Source organism: Dendropsophus ebraccatus, chromosome 7, assembly GCF_027789765.1.
Source record: "Dendropsophus ebraccatus isolate aDenEbr1 chromosome 7, aDenEbr1.pat, whole genome shotgun sequence".
Classification (NCBI taxonomy): Eukaryota; Metazoa; Chordata; class Amphibia; order Anura; family Hylidae; genus Dendropsophus; species Dendropsophus ebraccatus.
Genome location: NC_091460.1, coordinates 15218807 through 15243655, shown reverse-complemented (window position 1 = coordinate 15243655; position 24849 = coordinate 15218807). Strand labels below are relative to the sequence as shown.

General features: G+C 47.0%; 1 protein-coding gene across 3 annotated transcripts in view; it reads right to left on the bottom strand.

Moving 5' to 3' along the window:
• FBXO41 (F-box protein 41) overlaps positions 1 to 24849 on the bottom strand; it is a 98992-nt gene that overhangs the window by 57896 nt on the left and 16247 nt on the right. The window lies entirely within an intron of this gene.

The window sequence follows — 24849 nt, the reverse complement described above, 5'->3', positions numbered from 1 at the left end:
CATACTGTATCCAACAGTATATACTACCCCCCCCATACTGTATCCAACAGCATATACTAACCCCCCATACTGTATACAACAGTATATACTACCCCCCCAAAACTGTATACAACAGTATATACTGACCCGCCATACTGTATCCAACAGAATATACTAAACCCCCATACTGTATCCAACAGTATATATACTAATTCCCCCATACTGTATCCAACAGTATATTGACCCCCCCCCCCATACTGTATCCAACAGTATATACTGACCCCCCCATACTGTATCCAACAGTATATTGACCTCCCCATACTGTATCCAACAGTATATACTGACCCCCCCATACTGTATCCAACACTATATACTACCCCCACACTGTATCCAACATTATATACTGACCCCCCCATACTGTATCCAACAGTATATACTAACCCCCCTATACTGTATCCAACCATATATCCTAACCCCTATACTGTATCCAACCGTATATACTAACCACCCATACTGTATCCAACAGTATATACTGACCCCCCCATACTGTATCCAACAGTATATACTAACCCCCTCATACTGTATCCAACAGCATATACTGCCCCCCATACTGTATCCAACAGTATATACTACCCCTCATACTGTATCATCAGTATATGCTAACCCCCCATACTGTATCCAACAGTATATACTAACCCCCATACTGTATCCAACAGTATATACTAACCCCCCCATGCTGTATCCAACAGTATATACTACCCCCCATGCTGTATCCAACAGTATATACTAACCCCCATACTGTATCCAACAGTATATACTAACCCCCATACTGTATAAAACAGTATATACTAACCCCCATACTGTATCCAACAGTATATACTAACCCTCCATACTGTATCCAACAGTATATACTAACCCCCCATACTGTATCCAACAGTATATACTGACCCCCCCATACTGTATCCAACAGTATATACTAACCCCCCTATACTGTATCCAACAGTATATACTAACCCCCCATACTGTATCCAACATTATATACTAACCCCTCATACTGTATCCAACAGAATATATATTAACCCCCCCCCGTACTGTATTCAACCGAATATAATAACCCCCCCCATACTGTATCCAACAGTATATACTAACCATCCATACTGTATCCAACAGTATATACTAATCCCCTAATACTGTATCCAACAGTGCCTTCATATATACAGTATATACTAATCCCCCAATACTGTATCCAACAGTGCCTGCATATATACAGCACATACTAACCCCCCAATACTGTATCTAACAGTGCCTGCATATATACAGTATATACTTACCCCCAATACTGTATCCAACAGTGCCTTCATATATACAGTATATACTAGCACACCACTCCCAACACCCCCACCCCCCAACATTGCCTGCAACTGCACTATATACTGCCTCCCAGCACCTACACCATTTTCTACACCCCAACACTGCCTGCATCTACACCATATACTACACCCAACACTATCTGCATCTACAGTATATACTACCCCCCAACACTGCCTGCATCTACACCATATACTACACCCAACACTGTCTGCATCTCTACACCATATACTACACCCAACACTGTCTGCATCTACAGTATATACTACCCCCCAACACTGCCTGCATCTACACCATATACTACACCCAACACTGTCTGCATCTACACCATATACTACACCCCAACACTGCCTGTATCTACACCATATACTACCCCCAACACTGCCTGCATCTACACCATATACTACACCCAACACTGTCTGCATCTACACCATATACTACACCCAACACTGTCTGCATCTACAGTATATACTACCCCCCAACACTGCCTGCATCTACACCATATACTACAACCAACACTGTCTGCATCTCTACACCATATACTACACCCAACACTGTCTGCATCTACAGTATATACTACACCCAACACTGTCTGCATCTACAGTATATACTACCCCCCAACACTGCCTGCATCTACACCATATACTACAACCAACACTGTCTGCATCTCTACACCATATACTACACCCCAACACTGCCTGTATCTACACCATATACTACACCCAACACTGTCTGCATCTACAATATATACTACACCCCCTACACTGCCTGCATCTACACCATATACTACACCCCCTACACTGCCTGCATCTGCACCATATACTACAACCCCTACACTGCCTGCATCTACACCATATACTACACCCAACACTGCCTGCATCTATACTATATACTACCCTCAACACTACCTGTATCTACACCATATACTACACCCTACACTGTCTGCATCTACACCATATACTACACCCAACACTGTCTGCATCTACACCATATACTACACCCCCTACACTGCCTGCATCTATACCATATACTACACCCAACACTGTCTGCATCTACACCATATACTACACCCAACACTGCCTGCATCTACACCCTATACTACACCCAACACTGTCTGCATCTACACCATATACTACACCCAACACTGCCTGCATCTACACCCTATACTACCCCCAACACTGCCTGCATCTACACTAGATACTACACCCAACACTGCCTGCATCTACACTAGATACTACCCTCAATGTTGCCTGCATCTACACCATATACTACAACCCAACGCTGCCTGTATCTACAACACGTACTACACCACTAACACTACCTGCATCTACACTGAATACCATAATCCCATCACTGCCTGCATCTACACTATATACTACCCCCAATACTGCCTGCATCTACACCATATACTACCCCCAACACTGCCTGCATCTACACTATATACTACCCCCAACACTGCCTGCATCTACACCATATACTACACCCCTACACTGCCTGCATCTACACCATAGACTACCCCCAACACTGTCTGCATCTACACCATATACTACACCCAACACTGACTGCATCTACACCATATACTACACCCAACACTGTCTGCATCTACACCATATACTACCCCCCAACACTGCCTGCATCTACACCATATACTACACCCAACACTGCCTGCATCTACACCATATACTACCCCCCAACACTGCCTGCATCTACACCATATACTACCCCCAACACTGCCTGCATCTACAGTATATACTACCCCAAATACTGCCTGCATCTACACTATATACTACCCCCAACACTGCCTGCATCTACAGTATATACTACCCCCCAACACTGCCAGCATCTACACTATATACTATCCCCCAACACTGCCTACATCTACAGTATATACTACCCCCCAACACTGCCTGCATCTACACCATATACTACACCCCAACACTGCCTGCATCTACACCATATACTACACCCAACACTGCCTGCATCTGCACTATATACTACACCCCTAAAACTGCCTGCATCTACCCTATATACTACCCCATCACTGCCTGCATCTACACTATATACTACACCCCTAAAACTGCCTGCCTCTGCACTATATACTACACCCAACACTGCCTGCATCTGCACTATATACTACACCCCTAAAACTGCCTGCATCTACCCTATATACTACCCCATCACTGCCTGCATCTACACTATATACTACCCTCAAAACTACCTGCATCTACACCATATACTACACCCCAACACTGCCTGCATCTACACCATATACTACACCCAACACTGTCTGCATCTACACCATATACTACACCCCAACACTGCCTGCATCTACACTATATACTACCCCCAACACTGCCTGCATCTACACCATATATTACACTCCCTACACTGCCTGCATCTACACTAGATACTACACCAAACACTGCCTGCATCTACACTAGATACTACCCTCAATGTTGCCTGCATCTACACCATATACTACAACCCAACACTGCCTGCATCTACACTTTATACTACCCTACAACACTGCCTGTATCTACACTATATACTACCCCACTAACACTACCTGCATCTGCACTATATACCATACCCCAACACTACCTGCATCTACACTATATACCATACCCCAACACTGCCTGCATCTACACTATATACTATACCCCAACACTGCCAGCATCTACACTATATACTATACCCCAACACTGCCAGCTTCTACACCATATACTACCTCCAATACTGCCTGCATCTACACTATATACTATTTCCCAACACTACCAGCATCTACACTATATATTACCCCCAATACTGCCTGCATCTACACTATATACTACCCCCAATACTGCCTGCATCTACAACATATACTACACCCAACACTGCCTGCATCTACACTATATACTACCCCCAATACTGCCTGCATCTACACTATATACTACCCCCAACACTGTTTGCATCTACACCATATACTACCCCCCAACACTGCCTTCATCTACACCATAAACTACAGCCCAACACTGCCTGCTTCTACACCATATACTACCCCCAACACTGCCTGCATCTACACTATATACTACCCCCAATACTGCCTGCATCTACACCATATATTACACTCCCTACACTGCCTGCATCTACACTAGATACTACACCCAACACTGCCTGCATCTACACTAGATACTACCCTCAATGTTGCCTGCATCTACACCATATACTACAACCCAACGCTGCCTGTATCTAGAACACGTACTACACCACTAACACTACCTGCATCTACTCTAAATACCATAATCCCATCACTGCCTGCATCTACACTATATATTACCCCCAATACTGCCTGCATCTACACCATATACTACCCCCAATACTGCCTGCATCTACACCATATACTACCCCCAACACTGCCTGCATCTACACTTTATACTATCCTACAACACTGCCTGTATCTACACTATATACTACCCCACTAACACTACCTGCATCTGCACTATATACCATACCCCAACACTACCTGCATCTACACTATATACTATACCCCAACACTGCCTGCATCTACACTATATACTATACCCCAACACTGCCAGTTCTACACCATATACTACCTCCAATACTGCCTGCATCTACACTATATACTACCCCCAACACTGCCTGCATCTACACTATATACTACACCACTAACACTACCTGCATCTACAACATATACTACACCCAACACTGCCTGCATCTACACTATATACTATTTCCCAACACTGCCAGCATCTACACTATATATTACCCCCAATACTGCCTGCATCTACACTATATACTACCCCCAATACTGCCTGCATCTACACTATATACTACCCCCAATACTGCCTGCATCTACAACATATACCACACCCAACACTGCCTGCATCTACACTATATACTACCCCCAATACTGCCTGCATCTACACTATATACTACCCCCAACACTGTTTGCATCTACACCATATACTACCTTCCAACACTGCCTGCTTCTACACCATATACTACCCCCAACACTGCCTGCATCTACACTATATAGTACCCCCCAACACTGCCTGTATATACACTATATACTACCCCCCAACACTGCCTGCATCTACACCATATACTACCCCCAACACTGCCTGCATCTACACCATATATTACACTCCCTACACTGCCTGCATCTACAACATATACTACACCCAACACTGTCTGCATCTACACTATATACTACCCCCAACACTGCCTGCATCTACACCATATATTACACTCCCTACACTGCCTGTATCTACACTAGATACTACCCTCAATGTTGCCTGCATCTACACCATATACTACAACCCAACGCTGCCTGTATCTAGAACACGTACTACACCACTAACACTACCTGCATCTACTCTGAATACCATAATCCCATCACTGCCTGCATCTACACTATATACTACCCCCAATACTGCCTGCATCTACACCATATACTACCCCCAATACTGCCTGCATCTACACCATATACTACCCCCAACACTGCCTGCATCTACACTATATACTACCCTACAACACTGCCTGAATCTACACTATATACTATACCGCAACACTGCTAGCATCTTCACTATATACTACCTCCAATACTGCCTGCATCTACACCATATACTACCACCAACACTGCCTGCATCTACACTATATAGTACACAATTAACACTACCTGCATCTACACCATATACTACACCCCAACACTGCCAGCATCTACACTATATACTACCCCCAATACTGCCAGCATCTACACTATATACTACCCCCAACACTGCCTGCATCTACAACATATACTACACCCAACACTGTCTGCATCTACACCATATACTACACCCAACACTGTCTGCATCTACACCATATACTACACCCAACACTGCCTGCATCTACACCATATACTACACCCCAACACTGCCTCCATCTACACTATATACTACCCTACAACACTGCCTGTATCTACACTATATTCTACTCCACTAACACTACCTGCATCTACACTATATACCATACCCCAACACTGCCTGCATCTACACTATATACTATACCCCAACACTGCCAGCATCTACACTATATACTACCTCCAATACTGCCTGCATCTACACTATATACTACCTCCAATACTGCCTGCATCTACACTATATACTACCCCCAACACTGCCTGCATCTACACTATATACTACACCCCAACACTGCCTGCATCTACACTATATACTACCCCCCAACACTGCCTGTATCTACACTATATACTACCCCCCCTACACTGCCTGCTTCTACACCATATACTACCCCCCAACACTGCCTGTATCTACACCATATACTACCCCCAACACTGCCTGCATCTACACAATATACTAACCCCCAACACTGCCTGTATCTACACTATATACTACCCCCCAAAACTGCCTGTATCTACACTATATACCATACCCCAACACTGCCTGCATCTACACTATATACTACATCCCAACATTGCCAGCATCTACACTATATTCTACCCTACAACACTGCCTGCATCTACATCATATACTACCCCCAACACTGTCTGCATCTACACCATATACTACACCCAACACTGTCTGCATCTACACCATATATTACCCCCCAACACTACCTGCATCTACACCATATACTACCCTACAACACTACCTGCATCTACACTATATACCATACCCCAACACTGCCTGCATCTACACTATATACTACATCCCAACATTGCCAGCATCTACACTATATACTACCCCCCAACACTGCCTTCATCTACACTATATACTATCCCCCAACACTACCTGCATCTACACCATATACTACCCTACAACACTGCCTGCATCTACACCATATACTACCCCCAACACTGTCTGCATCTACACCATATACTACCCCCAACACTGCCCTTATCTACACTATATACTATCCCCCAACACTGCCTGCATCTACACTATATACTACCCCCCAACACTGCCTGCATCTACACTATATACTTCCCCCAACACTGCCTGCATCTACACTATATACTATCCCCAACACTGCCTACATCTACAGTATATACTGCCCCCAACACTGCCTACATCTACAGTATATACTGCCCCCAACACTGCCTGCATCTACACCATATACTACCCCCAACACTGCCTGCATGTACACTGTATACTACCCTACAACACTGCCTGTATCTACACCATATACTAACCCCCAACACTGCCTGTATCTACACTATATACTGTCCCCCAACACTGCCTGTATCTACACTATATACTACACCCAACACTGCCTGCCTCTACACTATATATTATCCCCAACACTGCCTGCATCTACACTATATACTATCCCCCAACACTGCCTGCATCTACACTATATACTACAGCATACTACTATATAGACAGCATAGCGTCCCTCATGTACAGGTGATGTCCCCGGTACACAGGTGTTGTCACCAGAGCACAGATGATGTCACTAGTCTACTGATTATGTCACAGTTCTGGACTCCTCAGGAGAGGGGCCTGGGTGAGTGAATGGATCCACCATACAGATCGGAGGGGTAGGGGAAGATCCTGGGAATGAAGTTTTTCCATTCCTTGTAGTTACTGAACTTGGCTGATAGATGGCGCTCTGACACTTATGTTAGCATAAGAGAATAAGAGAATTAAAACATGAAGAAAGTAACTAGGTTAATACAGAAGGAGGGGGGAGGCAGCGGTGACAGCTTTCCTTTAGGTACTAGGTCCTTTTCTTTACTTTAACATGAAGCTGGCAGTACAGACAAAATATAACCCTAAGTGCTAATGAAGGAAAGACTCTGAGCTGTCTGCTGAAATACTCTGTGCTGCTGGGGAACCTTCTTCTTCCACTAACTCACGGAATCAGTGCACACGTATCCTAAAATCCTCTGTGCTTTAGGGAAGTGTCTACTCCCTGCACCATGTAACTAGGGGTCAGCACATGTGTCTGCTGAAATACTCTGTGCTGCTGTGATGTTAGGATGGTTTTGGATAATTTTCTTAGAGTTTCTGACTCATCTCCATCTTTGTTTTTACGACAGCCAAACAAATTATAGTGTATTGTCGTCTCCCCGGGACGTGTGATGAGAGGGAGCGAGAACGATATAATGAATTATTAACATCTCTACAATTACATATCTGCAGCCGGCAACGTAATGAAGACTCATCAGCGCAAATAGGAAGATGTCTGCAAACAAGGGAAAACACAGAGACGGGGGAGCCAGGTGACCTCCAGGTACAAGGTAACCACAGTCCATCCCGTTCACATGTGTATTACTGCCCATAGGGGGCGCAATAACAGTACAGGGAGACCTCTGTGAGCCAAACACTTATGGGGACGGTCCCCTCAAAGAGAAAAGGATATAAACTGTAGTGTATACTGGAGTCAGCTCCACGTATAGCACACAGATAACCCCAGGGAACCATGAGGCAAAGAATTATGTCTTATATCATCTCAGAGTACTGATCCCCAGCATGGCTCCCCATCTCATTCCTAGTCCCCAGCATGGCTCCTATCTCATTCCTACTCCCCAGCATGGCTCCTATCTCATTCCTAGTCCCCAGCATGGCTCCTATCTCATTCCTAGTCCCCAGCATGGCTCCTATCTCATTCCTAGTCCCCAGCATGGCTCCTATCTCATTCCTACTCCCCAGCATGGCTCCTATCTCATTCCTACTCCCCAGCATGGCTCCTATCTCATTCCTAGTCCCCAGCATGGCTCCCCATCTCATTCCTAGTCCCCAGCATGGCTCCTATCTCATTCCTAGTCCCCAGCATGGCTCCCCATCTCATTCCTAATCCCCAGCATGGCTCCCATCTCATTCCTACTCCCCAGCATGGCTCCCCATCTCATTCCTACTCCCCAGCATGGCTCCCCATCTCATTCCTAATCCCCAGCATGGCTCCTATCTCATTCCTAGTCCCCAGCGTAGCTCCCCATCTTATTACTAATCCCCAGCATGGCTCCCATCTCACTCCTACTCCCCAGCATGGCTCCCCATCTCATTCCTACTCCCCAGCATGGCTCCCCATCTCATTCCTAATCCCCAGCATGGCTCCTATCTCATTCCTAGTCCCCAGCGTAGCTCCCCATCTTATTCCTAATCCCCAGCATGGCTCCCATCTCATTCCTAATCCCCAGCATGGCTCCCATCTCATTCCTAGTCCCCAGCATGGCTCCCATCTCATTCCTAGTCCCCAGCAATGCTCCCCATCTCATTCCTAGTCCTCAGCATGGCTCCCCATCTCATTCCTAGTCCCCAGCATGGCTCCCATCTCATTCCTAGTCCCCAGCATGGCTCCCCATCTTATTCCTACCTAGGGGCACTAGTATCAGCCATAGGTGTGAGGTGCAGCACTCTTTTTCTTCCCTGAACCGCATTATAGTAGTTATATTCCTGTATATAGGAGCAGTATTATAGTAGTTATATTCTTCTATATAGGAGCAGTATTATAGTAGTTATATTCTTGTATATAGGAGCAGTATTATAGTAGTTATATTCTTATATATAGAAGCAGTATTATAGTAGTTATATTCCTGTATATAGGAGCAGTATTATAGTAGTTATATTCTTCTATATAGGAGCAGTATTATAGTAGTTATATTCCTGTATATAGGAGCAGTATTATAGTAGTTATATTCTTCTATATAAGAGCAGTATTATAGTAGTTATATTCCTGTATATAGGAGCAGTATTATAGTAGTTATACACCAACTGGAGAGAATGGAACCGCTGCACATCCCATCTATGGCTGATACTAATGCCGCTAGGCCTATATTAAAAATCAACACCAGAGTGTCTGTATATGAATTGATCAAGCCATATTGCCCCGTGTACCACCGCGCAGGTCCTCTGGTCCACACGGGTCCCTACGCTAACTCCACACCGTGTCGGTCAGCGACCGCCAACCCCGCAAAGCGTGCACCCTATGTCTTCCCCATTCTGTGAGAGCAGCAATGGTAAGTGTAATACCATATCCATACTTGTGTCGTTTGGGGGCAGCCTTCCCCGCCGGTGGTGCTGGCTGGGTTTTGGTGGGGCTTTTTGGGTCTGGTCCTGTGACATTGGGGTTGCAGGGCCGTTCCATGGCCTCCCTTCCCTGCACGTGCACGCTTTGCGGGGTTGGCGGTCGCTGACCGACACGGTGTGGAGTTAGCGTAGGGACCCATGTGGACCAGAGGACCTGCGCGGTGGTACACGGGGCAATATGGCTTGATCAATTCATATACAGACACTCTGGTGTTGATTTTTAATATAGGCCTAGCGGCATTAGTATCAGCCATAGATGGGATGTGCAGCCGTTCCACTCTCTCCAGTTCGTGTATTATAGTAGTTATATTCTTGTATATAGGAGCAGTATTATAGTAGTTATATTCTTGTATATAGGGGCAGTATTATAGTAGTTATATTCCTGTATATAGAGGGCAGTATTATAGTAGTTATATTCTTGTATATAGGAGCAGTATTATAGTAGTTATATTCTTGTATATAGCAGCAGTATTATAGTAGTTATATTCTTGTATATAGGGGCAGTATTATAGTAGTTATATTCCTGTATATAGGTGCAGTATTATAGTAGTTATATTCTTGTATATAGGAGCAGTATTATAGTAGTTATATTCTTGTATATAGAGGCAGTATTATAGTAGTTATATTCTTGTATATAGGGGCAGTATTATAGCAGATATAATAGTTGTAATGGAGTAAATGAATGCCGCACTCACTGTATCCAGTAACAGGCTCAGTCTTTATTTGTCAAAATGACAAAATGCTGGGGAGGGGATGGCGCAATTATGGCCGGTTTTATGAAATACGTCCGTGTTTTTTACGTAGTGTGAACCCGGCCTTATAGTAATTATAGTCTTTACACAGGAGAGTATATTTGCAGTTGTACATAAGGTGGCAGTATATCACTGTAGTGTATTATTGGGTTAACCCTTCCTGGTACAGTATAAAGTTCGCAGTGTGCGAGGGCCGGCGCTGTCACTGTTATGTAGGTCAGTAGGTTTCTCCGGAATGAGCATTAATAGGACGGAGTGTTGTGATTAATGTTCTCCTTCACAGAATGATGACTAAGTGACTGCACATTAATAAGTAGATGGCACATTGTGTGCTGCACCCTGCACTGGGGACCGGATGACAGAAAGGTTAAATCACAGAACATTAGACCTCCCCCCGCCTTATGTACCTGGCCCTGTGGGGAGCAGAGTGCACTTTTGCATTACGCCGGTGTAACTGTGCGGTGTTGTGGCTACTGCGTGGGTGTAGGGTCACTTGGGCACTTGTCACGGTGGCCAGGAATGGTGTTGGAACAAACCCCCAGACAAACAGGCAATGCTCAGAAGTTTGGATAACCCAAGTGTGATCAGGGGTGTAGGTGCAGAAGAATAGACCAGAGTCCAGTAGCCTAACCAGGATAACTTGGTTTACTTCTAAGACCCTCAGTGCAATACACTCTGGTAACTGCAGGTGCAGGCAAGAGGTAGTCGTGTGGTGATAAGCCCCCACTGATGTTGTGTCTGAGGATTGGCCAGTCACTTGCTAAATGGTGAGGTGTGACTCCACTCTGGTGGTGGTTGGCCGATATACAGCCAGACATGTTATGTCATGAAGCCAGTGCCAGTTGGGCACACAGGTGTGATGGCACACCTGCTTTTATTTTAGGGGGCCGGTTGTACCTTTTCCCCCTGTGGTCAGTGTCCTCCCGGGCTGCTACGGGGTCCCTTGGGTTAGTGTAGTCACAGATGGTCAGAGCGGTGTAGTGACCTTCCCGGACCTTCCCGGACGATTTGCCACCCGCTAAAAGGGGAAGTGTCCCAAGGTTGTGGTGTACACTGTGTAGGTGTAAGGCGAAAAATCACAGAGTCTATCTATATCATAAAAATCAAAGTCTGTCTGTCTGTCCTCTATAGACTTCCAAACGCCTGAACCGTTTGACCCCAAATTTGGACAGAAGGAGATGGACAACATGGGGGGGGGGGGGGGGCTGGCTATGGGGGAGATGGACAACATGGGGGGGGGGCTGGCTATGGGGGAGATGAACAACAAGGGCGGGGGCTGAGATGGACAACATGGAGGGGGCTGGCTATGGGGGAGATGGAAAACATGGGGGGGGCTGGCTATGGGGGAGATGAACAACATGGGGGGGCTGGCTATGGGAGAGATGAACAACATGGGGGGGGCTGGCTATGGGGGAGATGAACAACATGGGGGGGCTGGCTATGGGGGAGATGAACAACATGGGGGGGCTGGCTATGGGGGAGATGGACAACATGGGGTGGCTGGCTATGGGGGAGATGAACAACATGGGGGGGGGCTGGCTATGGGGGAGATGAACAACATGGGGGGGCTGGCTATGGGGGAGATGGACAACATGGGGGGGGGGCTGGCTATGGGGGAGATGGACAACATGGGGGGGGCTGGCTATGGGGGAGATGAACAACATGGGGGGGCTGGCTATGGGGGAGATGGACAACATGGGGGGGGCTGGCTATGGGGGAGATGGACAACATGGGGGGTCTGGCTATGGGGGAGATGGACAACATGGGGGGGCTGGCTATGGGGGAGATGGACAACATTGGGGGGGGCTTGCTATGGGGGAGATGGACAACATGGGGGGGTCTGGCTATGGGGGAGATGGACAACATGGGGGGGGCTGGCTATAGGGGAGATGAACAACATGGGGGGGCTGGCTATAGGGGAGATGAACAACATGGGAGGGGGCTGGCTATGGGGGAGATGGACAACATGGGGGGGGCTGGCTATGGGGGAGATTGACAACATGAGGGGGGCTATAGGGGTTGGACAACATGAGGGGGCTATATGGGGGAATGGACAACATAAGGGGGATATCTATATTGAAGAAGGACAACATGAGGGGGCTATATATATGGGGATGGACAACATAAGGGGGTGGAAAACATGGATATAGTCCTTGGCTGTATCCATGTTTTCCAGGCAACCTCAGAGCTTTATCCAAGTTCAGCAGCCACTGCTAATCAAATGCCGAGAGTTTGGGTTCGGATGGACTCGAACCCGAACCCGGTTCGCTCATCTTTAATACATACATAGTGTCAGGGCTGCCTACTAAAGAGGGTGTAAAGGGGCCAATACAGATGTGCAGTGTGTAGAGAGATGAGGATGGTGCCGGAGTGAGGAGCCTAATATATTTCTCTAGCAGGTTCTGTGGATTCGTGGCTCATAGAAGTTCTCATAACAGCCCAGGACAGATGGAGAAGAAGATGAAAATGGAAGATCTCTGATCAGTGAAAACGTCCCCTGTGAGTCACCTGATATATTTGCACTGTAATGTATATGGAGTACAGAACCTGTGTACAGCTGCATCCACCTCTATATGACTGGATGAGATGATGGTGATCTGTGTACAGTGGATTATTCAGTAGCAGTGGTGGGGTTAGTCAGTATGTGGTGGTATTTGTTGTAATCCGGTACTGTGTTTTATTGGTCTTAGTATACTGGATTTGGTCAGTAACAATATAGTGATGGTATTGGTTCTGGTGTGGCGGTAATATTTCCCCCTTGTATACTGGTATTATTGGTAATATTGGTATACAGGATTTGGTCAGTAACAGTATGGCGGTAATATGTATGATGATAATATTTCCCTCTGATATACTGGTATTATTGGTAATATCACTCTCAGTATACAGGATTTGGTCAGTAACAGTATGGCGGTAATATGTATGATGATAATATTTCCCTCTGATATACTGGTATTATTGGTAATATCACTCTCAGTATACAGGATTTGGTCAGTAACAGTATGGCGGTAATATGTATGATGATAATATTTCCCTCTGATATACTGGTATTATTGGTAATATCACTCTCAGTATACAGGATTTGGTCAGTAACAGTATGGCGGTAATATGTATGATGATAATATTTCCCTCCTATATACTGGTATTATTGGTAAAACCAGTCTCAGTATACAGGATCTGGTCAGTAATAGTATGGCAGTAATATGTGTGGGGATATCTCCTGCCCTGCTGATTAGCAATCATTTGCAACCCTACACTGCCCCATATCACACCGTGTTAATGAACCCTTATTAATGTTACCATAGATAAGTGCGGTGGCTGAAGGGTGGGCCCCAAGAATGATTTCCCCTGGTGGGCCCAAGGCACTCCAGTCCGACACTGTATACAGGACCCCCTACTCCATCTATACATTACATGTATATACAGGACCCCCTACTCCATCTATACAGTACATGTATATACAGGGCCCCCTACTCCATCTATACAGTACATGTATATACAGGACCCCCTACTCCATCTATACAGTACATATATATACAGGACCTCCTACTCCATCTATACAGTACATGTATATACAGGACCCCCTACTCCATCTATACAGTACATGTATATACAGGGCCCCCTACTCCATCCATACAGTACATGTATACACAGGGCTCAACAGGTATACCAAACTGTGACTGGGTAACACTGCCACACCAGACCTGACCAATACCGCCATACTGTGACTGGATAACACTGCCACACCAGACCTGACCAATACCGCCATACTGTGAATGGATAACACTGTCATACCAGACCTGACCAATACCGCCATACTGTGACTGGATAACACTGTCATATAAGACCTGACCAATACCGCCATACTGTGAATGGATAACACCACCATACCAGACCTGACCAATACCGCCATACTGTGCTGGATAACACTGTCATACCAGACCTGACCAATACCGCCATACTGTGACTGGATAACACTGCCATACCAGACCTGACCAATACCGGCAAACTGACTGGGTAACACCGCCACCCCAGACCTGACCAATACCGCCATACTGTGACTGGATAACACCATCATATCAGACCTGACCAATACTGCCATACTGTGACTGGATAACATCGCTATACCAGACCTGACCAATACCACCATACCGTGACTGGATAACACCGCCACACCAGACCTGACCAATACCGCCATACTGTGACTGGATAACACCGCCATACCAGACATGACCAATACCGACACACTGTGACTGAATAACACTGCCATACGGGTAAATACAACCCTGCAGGTATACAGGACACTACAGGTATACAGGACCCCAAAACTATACACTACAGGTGCACGGGGCCTCCACAAAACTATATACTACAGGTATACAGGACCCCAAACTTTACACTACAGGTATACAGGACCCTCAAACTATAAACTACAGGTATACAAGACCTCCACCAACTATACATTACAGGTATACAGCACCAACTATATACTACAGGTATACAGGACCCCCGAACTATACAGTACAGGTATACAGGACCTTCACCAACAGTACACTGCAGGTATACAGGGCCTCCCTCAACTATACACTACAGGTATACAGCCCCCCCCCAAATCCACACTACAGGTATACAGGAACCCCCCCCCCCCCCAACTATACACTATAGGTATACAGCCCCCCCAACTATGCACTACAGATATGCGAGACCCCTAAAAACTATACATTGTGGGTATACAGAACCCCTTCAACTATGCACTACAGGTATACACTAATTCCACTGATTAACTCAGATGAAACAATGCCTTTAGCTTGGCTTCCTGGGCACCTTAGAACAAATCTAATTAACACACTGACACTTTATACCCGGGCAGCGCCGGGTACATTTTCTAGTTTACCATAAATAAGCTAGAAAAGTATGTGCTTGCAGCAGATTACACAATTATGATGTTTCTCTTGATAAAGCACTGGATAATACACTTGATAACACTTGTAGATAAATACTTGACAATACAGCAGCTGAATCTGTTATAGGAATGTAGTGTAGGATACAGTCGTGCTGACTGAGTAGCGTGCTGAGTGATACAAATAAGCAGAGAGGAGGATGCCGCGAGAGTCTCAACTCAAGTAGTACTGTGCTCTGCCGGGATGTTGGAGGATGAGGTAGAAGAATACTTAGAAGAAGAATACTTGTGCCTGTGTATTCACCTTTTGTTAGTCTTCACACTACCTTATGCCCACTAGATTTGGCCGAACCGTCCTAGGGGGTGACACAAGCCCCAGACCTTGTTACCTGGGATGAGCGGAATGCTGAGGGTTCCCTGATGACAACCGCGCTGTGAGATAGAGTTCCTAGGCTTTGCGCAACTTTGCTCTATCTGGATCAGTTCCTAGCTTACTGCTGTAAGTGGATACTGTCCTGCTCTGTGACACTCCTAGTCTACGGTGTGGGATAAGGTTGTCTCTGACTTGTCCTCTCTTGAAAGGGGTTTAACTCTGCATAGTGTTGTGTAGCGTTACTGAAAAGAAAACTGTAAGGGGTGACCTGTCTGAAGTCCTACCCATATGGGATTCTGACTACGACTGACCAGAGTAGGGGACCTGGTAGAGGGCCAGGGTCCAGAGAGGACCACTGTAGAGAGCTGTCCTAGCTGGCGTCCTTCCTCTAAAATGTCCAAATGAAAGACCTACACCCTTCCTCTACCCATGTGACTTCCTTCCTCAGCGTAACTAACGTGTGCTGTGAGTGGGTGAAGAGTGCAACAGAAGAAGTAAAGAAAGAGATGATAGGAGAGAAGAAGACCAGATTCCTATGGGTCCACAGATCCATGGGACATACAAAGAAACAATAACCCTTTATACACTTCAGCCGTGCAACATCTGAGCACACATATCTAATACAGCAACATCTAGTGGCGAAACTGTATCACTACTTTTATCACCACATAAGTACAATAAGTACAGACTTTTACGAAGGGTGTAAATAATAGTAACACCGTGGTAGGACACCACAGTAGCAAGAGTTGTAACAACAGGGTAGAGTAGAGGAACGTCTTGAGGGCCCTGTGCAATGTAGCAATGTACTCTGCCGGGATAGCTAAGTCGAGAACAGAAGTAGAAGAGAAAGAAGATACTCATGATGGAAGAAAACATAGCAGGGGACATTAAACCATTTAACCCATGAGACCTTTAGCTGTGCATGGCACAATACATATAATAAATACAACAGTGACACCTAGTGGGGAAAAAAACACAATACAATCTCCTTTATCCCCCTCCTGTGTGAACCTGAGAGATTTACTTTACTCAGGTGTATAGAAAATGTATGGCATGTCAGTTATTGTGCCACATTGTACAGACACCAGAAACTAGAAGAGAACAGCAGAGCACCCCCTGTACACACACTGAACCAGAAGAGGGCAGCAGAGCACCCCCTGTACACACACTGAACCAGAAGAGGGCAGCAGAGCACCCCCTGTACAGACACTGAACCAGAAGAGGACAGCAGAGCGCCCCCTGTACAGACACTGAACCAGAAGAGGGCAGCAGAGCACCCCCTGTACACACACTGAACCAGAAGAGGGCAGCAAAGCACCCCCTGTACAGACACTGAACCAGAAGAGGACAGCAGAGCGCCCCCTGTACAGACACTGAACCAAAAGAAGGCAGCAGAGCACCCCCTGTACACACACTGAACCAGAAGAGGGCAGCAGAGCACCCCCTGTACACACACTAAACCAGAAGAAGGCAGCAGAGCACCCCCTGTACAGACACTGAACCAAAAGAGGGCAGCAGAGCACCTTCTGTACACACACTGAACCAGAAGAGGGCAGCAGAGCATCCTGTACAGACACTGATCCAGAAGAGGGCAGCAGAGCATCCCCTGTACAGACACTGAACCAGAAGAGGGCAGCAGAGCACCTGCTGTACAGACACTAAACCAGAAGAGGGCAGCAGAGCACCTGATGTACAGACACTGAACCAGAAGGCAGCAGAACACCTGCTGTACAGACACTGAACCAGAAGAGGGCAGCAGAACATCACCTGTACACACACTGAACTAGAAGAGGGCAGCAGAGCACCTGATGTACAGACACTGAACCAGAAGGCAGCAGAGCACCTGGTGTACACACACTGAACCAGAAGAGGGCAGCAGAGCACCTGATGTACAAACACTGAACCAGAAGGCAGCAGAGCACCTGGTGTACAGATACTGAACCAGAAGAGGGCAGCAGAACATCACCTGTACACACACTGAACCAGAAGAGGGCAGCAGAGCACCCCCTGTACACACACTGAACCAGAAGAGGGCAGCAGAACATCACCTGTACACACACTGAACCAGAAGAGGGCAGCAGAGCACCTGATGTACAGACACTGAACCAGAAGGCAGCAGAGCACCTGGTGTACACACACTGAACCAGAAGAGGGCAGCAGAGCACCCCCTGTACAGACACTGAACCAGAAGAGGACAGCAGAGCGCCCCCTGTACAGACACTGAACCAGAAGAAGGCAGCAGAGCATCCCCTGTACACACACTGAACCAGAAGAGGGCAGCAGAGCACCCGCTGTACACACACTGAACCAGAAGAGGGCAGCAGAGCATCCCCTGTACACACACTGAACCAGAAGAGGGCCGCAGAGCATCCCCTGTACACACACTGAACCAGAAGAGGGCAGCAGAGCACCCGCTGTACACACACTGAACCAGAAGAGGGCAGCAGAGCATCACCTGTACACACACTGAACCAGAAGAGGGCAGCAGAGCACCTGATGTACAGACACTGAACCAGAAGAGGGCAGCAAAGCACCCGCTGTACACACACTGAACCAGAAGAGGGCAGCAGAGCATCACCTGTACACACACTGAACCAGAAGAGGGCAGCAGAGCACCTGATGTACATACACTGAACCAGAAGAGGGCAGCAGAGCACCTGCTGTACAGACAGTGAACCAGAAGAGGGCAGCAGAGCACCTGATGTACAGACACTGAACCAGAAGGCAGCAGAACACCTGCTGTACAGACACTGAACCAGAAGAGGGCAGCAGAACATCACCTGTACACACACTGAACCAGAAGAGGGCAGCAGAGCACCTGATGTACAGACACTGAACCAGAAGGCAGCAGAGCACCTGGTGTACACACACTGAACCAGAAGAGGGCAGCAGAGCATCCGCTGTACAGACACTGAACCAGAAGAGGGCAGCAGAGCATCACCTGTGCAGACACTGAACCAGAAGAGGGCAGCAGAGCACCCGCTGTATACACACTAAACCAGAAGAAGGCAGCAGAGCACCCCCTGTACAGACACTGAACCAAAAGAGGGCAGCAGAGCACCCGCTGTACACACACTGAACCAGAGGAGGGCAGCAGAGCATCCTGTACACACACTGATCCAGAAGAGGGCAGCAGAGCATCCCCTGTACAGACACTGAACCAGAAGAGGGCAGCAGAGCACCCGCTGCATACACACTGAACCAAAAGAGGGCAGCAGAGCACCCCCTGTACACACACTGAACCAGAAGAGGGCAGCAGAGCACCCCCTGTACACACACTGAACCAGAAGAGGGCAGCAGAGCACCCCCTGTACACACACTGAACCAGAAGAGGGCAGCAGAGCACCCCCTGTACACACACTGAACCAGAAGAGGGCAGCAGAGCACCCCCTGTACACACACTGAACCAGAAGAGGGCAGCAGAACATCACCTGTACACACACTGAACCAGAAGAGGGCAGCAGAGCACCTGCTGTACAGACACTGAACCAGAAGAGGGCAGCAGAGCACCTGATGTACAGACACTGAACCAGAAGGCAGCAGAACACCTGCTGTACAGACACTAAACCAGAAGAGGGCAGCAGAACATCACCTGTACACACACTGAACCAGAAGAGGGCAGCAGAGCACCCCCTGTACACACACTGAACCAGAAGAGGGCAGCAGAACATCACCTGTACACACACTGAACCAGAAGAGGGCAGCAGAGCACCTGCTGTACAGACACTGAACCAGAAGAGGGCAGCAGAGCACCTGATGTACAGACACTGAACCAGAAGGCAGCAGAACATCACCTGTACACACACTGCACCAGAAGAGGGCAGCAGAGCACCTGATGTACAGACACTGAACCAGAAGGCAGCAGAGCACCTGGTGTACAGACACTGAACCAGAAGGCAGCAGAGCACCTGCTGTACAGACACTGAACCAGAAGAGGGCAGCAGAACATCACCTGTACACACACTGAAACAGAAGAGGGCAGCAGAGCACCTGATGTACAGACACTGAACCAGAAGAGGGCAGCAGAGCACCCGCTGTACACACACTGAACCAGAAGAGGGCAGCAGAGCACCTGCTGTACAGACAGTGAACCAGAAGAGGGCAGCAGAGCACCTGATGTACAAACACTGAACCAGAAGGCAGCAGAGCACCTGGTGTACAGATACTGAACCAGAAGAGGGCAGCAGAACATCACCTGTACACACACTGAACCAGAAGAGGGCAGCAGAGCACCTGATGTACAGACACTGAACCAGAAGGCAGCAGAGCACCTGGTGTACACACACTGAACCAGAAGAGGGCAGCAGAGCACCCCCTGTACACACACTGAACCAGAAGAGGGCAGCAGAGCACCCCCTGTACACACACTGAACCAGAAGAGAGCAGCAGAGCACCCCCTGTACAGACACTGAACCAGAAGAGGGCAGCAGAGCACCCCCTGTACACACACTGAACCAGAAGAGGGCAGCAGAGCACCCCCTGTACACACACTGAACCAGAAGAGGACAGCAGAGCACCCCCTGTACACACACTGAACCAGAAGAGAGCAGCAGAGCACCCCCTGTACACACACTGAACCTGAAGAGGGCAGCAGAGCACCCCCTGTACACACACTGAACCTGAAGAGGGCAGCAGAGCACCCCCTGTACACACACTGAACCAGAAGAGAGCAGCAGAGCACCCCCTGTACACACACTGAACCTGAAGAGGGCAGCAGAGCACCCCCTGTACACACACTGAACCAGAAGAGAGCAGCAGAGCACCCCCTGTACACACACTGAACCTGAAGAGGGCAGCAGCACTCATATGCATACAGTGGCGGTCTTTGGCACCAAGCACCCCAAGCACCCCAACATCCAGGGGGGCCCCCACGCCCCGCTCTTGTGCTCAAGACCGCTGGACAGGGCCACTGCCCCGCTCGCTGCTGCCATCTGAACTGTAACTATGAGCACTCGTAATGAGCGCTCATAGTTACATGCAGCAGCACTGACAGGGCGGGAGACATTGGCTCCCTTCCTGTCAGTCACTCTTGTGGCCGCAGGAAGGGTTTTCCCTGCGGTCACAAGTGGCAGCTTTGTCCTTGTGGTGCCGGTGCTCCAGTGACATCACTGGAGCATCGGCGCCAGGACAAGGGGAGTCCACACAGAGGTCTGTATACTACTGGGGCAGCACACAAGGGGTCTATATAATACTGATGGGGCACACAGGGGGTCTATATACTACTGGGGGAACCACACAGGGGGTTTATATACTACTGGAGGAGACACGGGTCTATATCCAAGTGGGGGAGCACAGAGGAGGTCTATATCCAAGTGGGGGAGCACACAGGGGGGCTAAATACCCCTGAGGGAGCACATAGGGGGCCTATATACTAGTGGGGGAGCACACAGGGGGTATATACAACTGGGGCAGCACACGGGAGTTCTATATACTTCTGGGGGAGCACATGGGGGGCTATATATAACTGGGGGATCACACAGGGGTCTATATACTACTGGGGGAAGCAAACAAGGGGTATATACTACTGGGGGCAGGACACAAGGGGTATATACTATTGGGGGCAGCACACAAGGAGTATATATTACTGGCGGTAGCGCACAAGGAGTATATACTACTAGGGGCAACACACAGCGGTCTATTGTTTTGGAACGCATGTCGAGGGGGGGCCCAGACATAACTTTGCTTGGTGCCACAGAAATGCCAAGACCGCCCCTGTATGCATACAATTACCCAACACTCTAATGGGATGCTGCTTGCTCATATTTGCTTCGTAACTACAGAGCACTGTAATGCAGCAATATACACAATAAAATCATACGATAAAACAGAATTCATTCATGTTGTGCACAGACACAGGTGTGCTTACACAGTCACTCGGGTACACAATCTGCAGAATCACTTTTATTGCCGCAAAAGTTTTTTTTTTTTCCTCACACAGAATGTTACTTGGTGACAGAATTGTATTTAGTGATCTGTCTTTTGTATATTTATATATATCTATATACAGTGGTGCCTTGGATTATGAGCATAATATGTTCCAGGACCGTGCTTGTAATCCAAATCCACTCTTAAACCAAAGCAAAACTTCCCATAAGAAATCACTGAAATGCAGACAATTGGTTCCATACCCCAAAAATAATCATTTTTTTATTCTGAATAACATGTAAAACAGATGAAACAAACATTTATAAGCAGCTGAATATGTGATATTATAAGTTACTGTACAGTATAGCAATCAGCATGTGGAGTATAATGTATAGTAACTGTATAACCCTGATAACACAGCAGCTGGATATGTGATATATAAGTTACTGTACAGTATAGCAATCAGCATGTGGAGTATAATGTATAGTAACTGTATAACCCTGATAACACAGCAGCTGGATATGTGATATATAAGTTACTGTACAGTATAGCAGCATGTGGTGTATAATGTATAGTAACTGTATAATCCTGATAACACAGCAGCTGGATTTGTGATATATAAATTACTGTACAGTATAGCAGCATGTGGTGTATAATGTATAGTAACTGTATAATCCTGATAACACAGCAGCTGGATATGTGATATATAAGTTACTGTACAGTATAGCAGCATGTGGTGTATAATGTATAGTAACTGTATAACCCTGATAACACAGCAGCAGCTGGATATGTGATATATAAGTTACTGTACAGTATAGCAATCAGCATGTGGGGTTTTATAGTAACTGTATAACCCTGATAACACAGCAGCTGGATATGTGATATATCAGTTACTGTACAGTATAGCAATCAGCATGTGGGGTTTTATAGTAACTGTATAACCCTGATAACACAGCAGCTGGATATGTGATATTATAAGTTACTGTACAGTATAGCAATCAGCGTGTGGGGTTTTATAGTAACTGTATAACCCTGATAACACAGCAGCAGGTTGTAGATACAGGATGGAGATGCAGATCCCCATAATGGAGAGGATGGGAAACACGAGGACTGACAGAGACTGCAGGGAGCATGAAGGAATGAGCAGGGCAGATGTGGGCACAGTATAGCAGCGCTCTCTGTCCGGTGAGAGAGGGGTTACAGCCATGGAGAGATTACCTTCACCATCCTGTCCTCTGATGTAAGCCCCAGCCTGAAGTGGATCTGCTATGATTTGGAAGGTAAGGGAGACTTCCTGGGTCAGAGTACAGGGCTGCAGACCCCGCTATGCAGACCATGCCCCTCCCCCGCTCCCCCTCCCACCCAGTACAGGGAGCTCTTAAACCAAAGCAATGCTCTTACACAAGTCACAATTTTGAAAAACTGTGAGCTCTTAAACCAAAACGCTCTTAAACCAAGGTACTCTTAATCCATGATACCACTGTATATGAATATTAGACAAAATCAAAACTTTTTGTCACAAAATAAAATTCTATGCAACAAAATAACATTCCTTACCACAAAGTAGCAGTCTCACCGTCCTCACACACACTTTTTTTTTTTTTTTCATGTGTTCGCGTCTTTTCTGTGGTTTGTTATATTATGTGTGAACGATCTTGATGCTTTAGGCATTTTTTGTGCTGAACCTTTTTCCTCCTCCATCACATGACCTCGCTGCTGGACCTCAAAAGGTGACAAAAACACTAGGGGAAAAAAAGCTATACGCACAGCAATGGACAACCAGTCTCACTGAAGACTATGGGATAAAAGGGCGCAGATTTGATGGTGTGTTCAGTTATTGAAAATAAGCTGCGGATCCGGTAAGTGTGAACGTACCCTAAAGTGAAACTGGCCCAGTCGCCCCCGGCAACCAATCAGATTCTACCTTTAATTTCCCAAAGAGTCTGTGAGGAATGAAAGGTGGAATCTGATTGGTTGCCGGGGGCGACTGGGCCAGTTTCACTTTACACCATGTTTGATAAATTTCCCCCAATGTGTATGGGGGAAAAATACAAAAGGTGTTCCATATGTACCTGATCACATATAGAAGCAGCCTCTGTACAAAGTATCGCATAAGTGTAAACAATTATATAGGGGCAATAAAAAAAAGTCATGCACAAATGTATACAGAACACATTGCTAAGGCTTTTCCATCTGGATAGAAGTCCTGCAGTTCCAGCAGAGTCCAGCAGATGGCGGCCTGGACCAGCTAACATCCAGCTGGGTAGCAGCTCATTCCTGGGCATTGATCCTGGGTGACATGGTTAATCGATAACCAGGGCTCCAATCCATCTCCCTGCTAATACATGGCTGCCAATGTCTATGTGTATATGGGGGTCTATACAGTGGGGTTAATGTATAACCAGGCCTCTGTGCACAGGTATTTCCTGCTCATCAATAGCAATGCCAGGAGACTGATCCATGGGCCCACAGCCCGGGGCGAGTGCCATCACTAGTGTAACAACTGATGGATGTGACAGGAAATAATAATCTCATCATCCTCTTATTGCCCCATAGATGGCACTAATACAGACTTTCTGCTGT